The sequence below is a fragment of the Lemur catta genome, chromosome 4, assembly GCF_020740605.2.
Source record: "Lemur catta isolate mLemCat1 chromosome 4, mLemCat1.pri, whole genome shotgun sequence".
In the NCBI taxonomy this organism is placed as follows: Eukaryota; Metazoa; Chordata; class Mammalia; order Primates; family Lemuridae; genus Lemur; species Lemur catta.
In genome coordinates, this window is record NC_059131.1 from 32,565,316 (window position 1) to 32,571,530 (window position 6,215).

Here is a 6,215-nt window from a genome sequence, read left to right on the forward strand (position 1 = left end):
AAATTTGCATGTGTTTTCATTGTAGCAAATGAAAACACATGCAATATTTGGGGCATAATGACACTAATACCTTATTCCTTTTTTATCTGAAATTCAAATTTTACTGGGAATCCCTTATTTAATCTGGCAGCCCTCCTTTAGTGAGTGGGTACATGGGCCAAGCTGGGGATGGGAATAGATACGCCGGTGGGAGGGGGCCAGGAAGATGATTTTACTTTTATTTATGTGGAGTTTGAGGTGTCTGAGGGATGTAGCAGACTCCTGAGTGTCCTCAGTACCTTTCTGCCCTTCCTCTGTAAGTGTAGTTTTATCTGGCACGTGACCACTCAGCTAAAAACTTTACTTTCCAGCCTCCCTTGCAGAAAGTGTGGCCAATGTGACCAAACTCTGGCCAATGGGATGTCAGAAGAAGTGACGCATGTTTTGATCTTAGAAGGACTGGGCACAAACTCCCTTGACTCTTTCCTCCTTTCCACTGGCTGAAAGATAAATCGGAACTGAAGCAGCCACCTTGGGCCCAGAGATGAAAAGCACAAGTTGAAAATGACAGAACCATCTAACTTGCCCTGGGCCACCTACCTCTGGATTGTTATATAAGAGGGAAATAAGCTTAGCCTGTACCCTAACTACAATAAAACATCCAAGAGGAAATAGGCAGTGAGCAGTTGGATATACCAGTCTGCAGCTTGGGAGAGAGGTATGAGCTCGAGAGAAAGAATTGGGAGTGATAAGTATGTAGGTACTGAGTGAGTCTTTAGTTTAGATGAGATTTCCTAGGGAGAATGTGGTGTGAGAAGAATTAAGGACAAGAAATTCACATGCTGTCTTTTTTCTTTTGACACTTTTTTTTTTGGAAGACTCGACATTAAACTTTATCCTCAATTAATAGAGTTGTTCTAGGAGTACTAGGATGATGTTTGAGAGTTTTGTTTTTATTTCCAAAGCCTTTTCCTCTCTCTCTCTCTCTCTCTAGCCAGGCATTAACATTCAGTGCTACTAAATTCACTTGTTTTTATTTGGATTTATATTTCAGCGCTATCTAGGAAGTGGGTGTGTTCTCATGCCCTGTGGGTATTTGGACATTTTCACAGGTCCTGGTGGCCGTGCTAGGGTCTGTGCAAGGGTCAAATTATATGTGTGTTATTTTGCGTGTGCCTCTGTGGGCGTGTCAACACATATGTGCATTTGTTCCTCTGTGTTCTGGCTCATCGGTGTGTGACCTCAAAGTGTCTTTGCATGTGTAGCTGTGGGAGATGCTGGTTATTTTGGCTTGGTTAGTAGTCAGTCCCCAGCACTGCCAAGAAATAGCTTTTGCAATTCCTCTCACATAGGAGTCTTCTGGTTCATTTTGGAGACTGTAGAGTATTTTTTAAAGATCACTTCAATTGTTTTTTCAGTTCCCAAAATGTTTAAAGGAAGAGAATTTCCCAAACTTTCCCAGGAGCATTCCTTGCCTCTTCTATATAATTCTACCAGGTCTCCCCAGACACCAGACTGAGGCTGAATTTTACATAATGTGATGTGAACTGTGATCTGCATGCAGGTCAAGGGCACATGGAGTGTGCGTGTGTGTGTGTGTGTGTGTGTGTGTGTGTTTATTATGGAAATTTCTAAACGTACTCCAAATTAGAATAAAAAGAATCTCCATGTATCCATCACTCCACTTCAATCATTATCGACCTTTTGCCAATCTTACTTCATCTGCCTTCTCTTTTTTCCTGCTAGTATATTTTAAAGCAAATATTAGATAGCTTGGTCATTTCATTTGAAACATCTCAGTTTGAATCTCTTACTGATAACACTTTTTTAAATTCCACAATGTCGTTATTTACCTAACAAAATGAACAATTCCTCAATATCATCTAAACCCAATCCATATTCAAAATAATCTGATATTTGGGGGGAGGTGTGGATGGTTAAATTCACACCTAACAGGTACAATGCACCCTATCTGGGTGATGGACACACTTAAAACTTTGTCTCAAACTGTACAAAAGTAATTCATGTAACCAAAACATTTGTACCCCCCATAATATTCTGAAATTTAAAAAAATTACTTGATTTTCTCAAAGATATCTTTTTTATGGTTTTTTTTAAATCCAAATACTGCATATGATTGTCTCTTTAGTCTCCCTTACTCTGAAGCAGTCCACCCTTGCCACTGATTTCAGAAGGGACCAGATGATCTGTTCTGTACAATGTCTTAAGTTCTATGTCTGTCTGGTTGCTTCACTGGGGAGTTAGTTAACATATTCCTCTATCCTCCATACTCTCTGTAAAATAGTAGTTATATCGAGGGCCTTGATTTAGATTCGGGGTCAGTATTTTTAGGCACCCATACTTCCCAGGGTATTGTTACTAGGAGCCATATACTATCTGGTTGTTTCACTTTTAATGACGCTAAGAGGGATCAGTGGGTTTAGGTAGTGTCAGCCCATTAAGTTCTCCATTAACCTTTCTCCTGATGATTTTAGTATCCGTTGATGATTATTACCTAGATCCATTATTTCATTTGGCATCTTAGTGATTTTTTAAAATTCTTTTATTCCTTCTGCATTTATTAGCTGGGATTCTTCCAGCTCCCGAATTTTACTGATCAAAGGGAGTAGTGGAGTTGCCAGGCACTCGGGGCCAAGTGAGGGTCCTGTTTCCCTGGCCTCCTTCCAAATTAAAAAAGATTAATCCACCTTCCCCAAAGTGGTGAGGACTAAATCCCAGGCTCATTCTAACTGGTGACCCTTTGCACTCAGGCAACTTTGAAGCCAGCAAATATCCTAGGACAGGGGTCTGTCTACCTTTTTTTGCTCCAGGGAAAAGGGGCTCCAGGAGTTAGCAGAAGGGCCTTTTCCCAGGACACAAGGAACCCAAGGCTGCTCAGGAACTGAGTCTGACCTACAGGGACTGGCATTGCTGGTTTGGGGAGGGCTCCCTTTGCTCCCCCAACACCCCTCAGTCAGGCTCAGTCTGGGTGGCTGGAGGGTCTGGAGGAGCCAAAGAATATGCCATAGGCTGCGTGCCGCCAACAGCGGAGGGAAGCTTGTTTGCCCCTGCACAGCCCCGGCTCCAACACTAGATGGCAGGCTTACCTTCTAGATGGAAGCATCTGGCACTGGCAGCCCTGCCTCTGCTTCCAGCCGCCACACACTCCCAAGCAGCTCCTAGGGGCTTCCAGTGGGCTGCCCCAGGGGGGAGAGTATGACTAAGCCTTGGGGGGAGGCCCCCAGAGGTGTCTGCTGTGGGAACAGGGAAAGCCTGCCTGTCTTCTGCAGTTGCAATAGGGTCAGAGTCAGGGTCCACTGGATCCCAAACCTCGTGGCTTGTGGCTATGGTAACTCCACTGGGCTGCCAGCCATACCTTCCTCCCACCTGCGTGCCCCAGGTGTGGGGCTTAGAAATGTCTCCAGCTTCCTTTGGGCTGGCTTAAGGTGCAAAGTCTTTCAGGATGTCCCAAACCTGGGGAGGTTACGCTGTATGCAAGCTTCTATCAGAGGGTCCTGCCCTGGGTGTGGGCACTGCTGAGTGCCAGCAAGGAGATGCCCAAGCCTGTGCTGGCCGCGGGGCTGAGGCCTGCGGTTTCATTAATGTTCAAGCATCATAGACTTCTTAACCCTTCTTTTTTTGGGTGTTCCTGCCCTCCTCCCATCCCACCCAGGGCTTAGATATCAATACATATAAGTTCTCCTTGGGGGACGAAAACCTTCAGTTGTTTGCTTCTGGATTCCCCATGCCTGGCACAGGAGGGCTCAGTGCATGTTTGCTAAATGAGTGAGTGATTGAATGAATGAATGAATGTTGAGACCCCAAAATCATTAGGTTTAGCTTTCTAGAAATGGTACTGGAGGAATGGGAATGTCTTACGTTTTCTAGGATGCCTGCTTCCATCTTCACCCTTCTTTACCCTTCCCCCAGTTGAGATTCCGCCCCACAATCTGCATTCGGGAGTGCCCGATCCTGCCTTACATCTAGCTGAGATCCCACACGCTGCAATTTGAGACAGGTCTCTTTTCTGCTCTGACTTCAGTGTAAGTTGATGATGGGATTGGGGAATATTATTGTCATGGGCTGAATTGTGTCCCCCAAAATTTCATAATAGGAAATTAGAGGTGTGCCCAGTATCTCAGAATGTCACTAAATTTGGAGATAGGGCCTTTAGTTAAAATGAGGCCATTGAGATGGGCCCTAATCCAATCCGCCTGGAGTCCTTATAAGAGGAAATTTGAACACACAAAAAGAGACCAGGAATGTATGCACACAGAGGAAAGACTGAGTAAGGACATAGCTATTTGCAAGAAGGTGGCCATAGGCAAGCCACAGAGAGAGGCCTCCACAGAAACCAAACCTGCTGACACGTTGATCTTGGACTTCCAGATTCCAGAACTGTGAGCAAATAAATGTCTGTTGTCTAAGCCACCCAGACTGTGATATGTGGTTATGGCAGCCCTAGCAAACTAATACATATATAATACAATATATGATATGATATATATATGATTATAAAATGATAAACATGATATGGTACAGAATGCTTTGCCCCTTTTGTCAGCATGTCCAGTATCTATAGGACTGTTATCTACCTGGTGTGATGGTAGTTGAGGTTTCCACCCCCGCCTCTTGCCAGACACGCAGGAGAGGAGGGAGAAAGAAAGACCTCCTAAGGAAGGAGAGGGGTTTACAGCTTTAGTCACGGTGTGGGCTTCTCTTCTAAGGTTTTTTTTTTTCTTCTTCTTTTTAGAGAAACAGGCTCAAATGTGATGAAGAATAAGTTGATAGGACCCCCAGGAGAAGGGGTCACAGAGCACTACAAAAGCCAAGCTCCCCAAAGAGGTCAGCGCAGCCTCAGCGGCCCAAAGGTCAACACATCAAGATAAATCAGGTTTGTCAGGGAGAAAAGGCAGCGAAAGAGGCTGCTTGTTGGAGATTAGATTAGAGCAGAGAAGCCTGTGTAAAGGCTACACAACCTGGGGATTGAGGACGCCAGATGGAAGGAGGGAGGGCACAGGGCTGGCGAAGGGAGTGACAAAGCGAAGCTGAAACTCAAGCAAAAATCAGCTCAGTGAACACGCAGCACCTCGGGGTCACAGATTATCGTATCGAGGGGGAAGCTGTAAAAAACAAGGCAATATCTCTCTCCTTTCCTGACTCACATTTAAGTGATAGGATTCGGTCTTTTGAGAACTGACTACAAGTAATTTATTCTCCGTAAGGTGGAAATTCTGGGCCATCTGGAGGTGGAGGGACCCGGACGGAGGGAGGAAGCTAAAACAGAGACTCAGCTCTCCCGGGCACGTGGTCACAGTGACATTTCTGGGACACAGTCAGGCCCTCCCCTTCCTTACACTGCTGGACACCATCTCTCTGCTCCCATAAATGCCTTGGTAAGTAGATACCATCAGGAAGAACAGAGAAATTCCCCAACAGGAGCACATGTGGAAGGGAGACCAGCATCTGCAGTGTCTGCCGCCTTGGCACAGACGTGCAAGAAGGCAAGTGGGGAAAAGGGGATGCAATTTAGGATCTCCTCTTTGTCACTCGTTTCTTCTCTGCCCCCCGTTTCCAACTTAGACTGGCTCGATGGAGGAACTAAAAATGGATCTTGGTCCTGCCTCTTTCAGTGCCTGTGGCCTCTTGGTCCTGGGCTCAGAGGATTAACCCCCTTCTCCCTGGGTCCCCCTCGCTCCCCCCACCTGTTTCTCACTCAGGGTCGAGACGGAGGAAAACCTGGTCTTGTAGCTCCAACCATGTGTCTGTGGGTAGCAGAGCTGGGAGGTTGCGCTTTTGTTTGGCTTAACACTTGTGCTCCTAAGAAAGAAGAACAAATCATGAAAAGCTTAGAGATCATCATATTAACACCCTCATTTTCTTTCCTTTTTTTTTTTTGTTTTTGCGACAGGGTCTCACTCAGTCTCTTGGGCTAGACTGCAGTGGTGTCATCATATAATAGCTCACTGGAACCTCAAACTCCTGGGCTCAAGCGATTCTCCTGCCTCAGCCTCCCTCCCGAGTAGCTGGCATTACAGGTGTGCACCACCACACCCAGCTAATTTTTAAATTTTTTATAGAGACAGAGTCTCGCTCTTGCTTAGGCTACACCCTCATTTTCTTGATGAGGTTGTTGAGACCCGAAATGGGGGAAGGATCTGCTGAAGGTCATACAGGACTGATCACATCTTCTAATAGGTTTTACCAAATATATCAAAGCCGTGTAGGTCATTTGG

General features: G+C 45.5%; 1 long non-coding RNA gene across 3 annotated transcripts in view; it reads left to right on the forward strand.

Annotated features, from left to right (window-relative positions):
• The window catches only part of LOC123636863, a 38,093-nt gene extending 32,162 nt beyond the window's left edge, over positions 1–5,931 (forward strand). For 2 of the 3 annotated variants that reach the window (XR_006734688.1, XR_006734687.1), the window contains exons 6-8: positions 4,733–4,873; positions 5,205–5,375; positions 5,891–5,931. This is a non-coding gene — a long non-coding RNA (uncharacterized LOC123636863). Of the gene's footprint in view, positions 1–3,909; positions 4,006–4,732; positions 4,874–5,204; positions 5,376–5,890 lie in introns of those variants that run through there. The other variant, XR_006734689.1, reaches the window with a different exon arrangement.
• Positions 5,932–6,215: the final 284 nt, after the last annotated feature.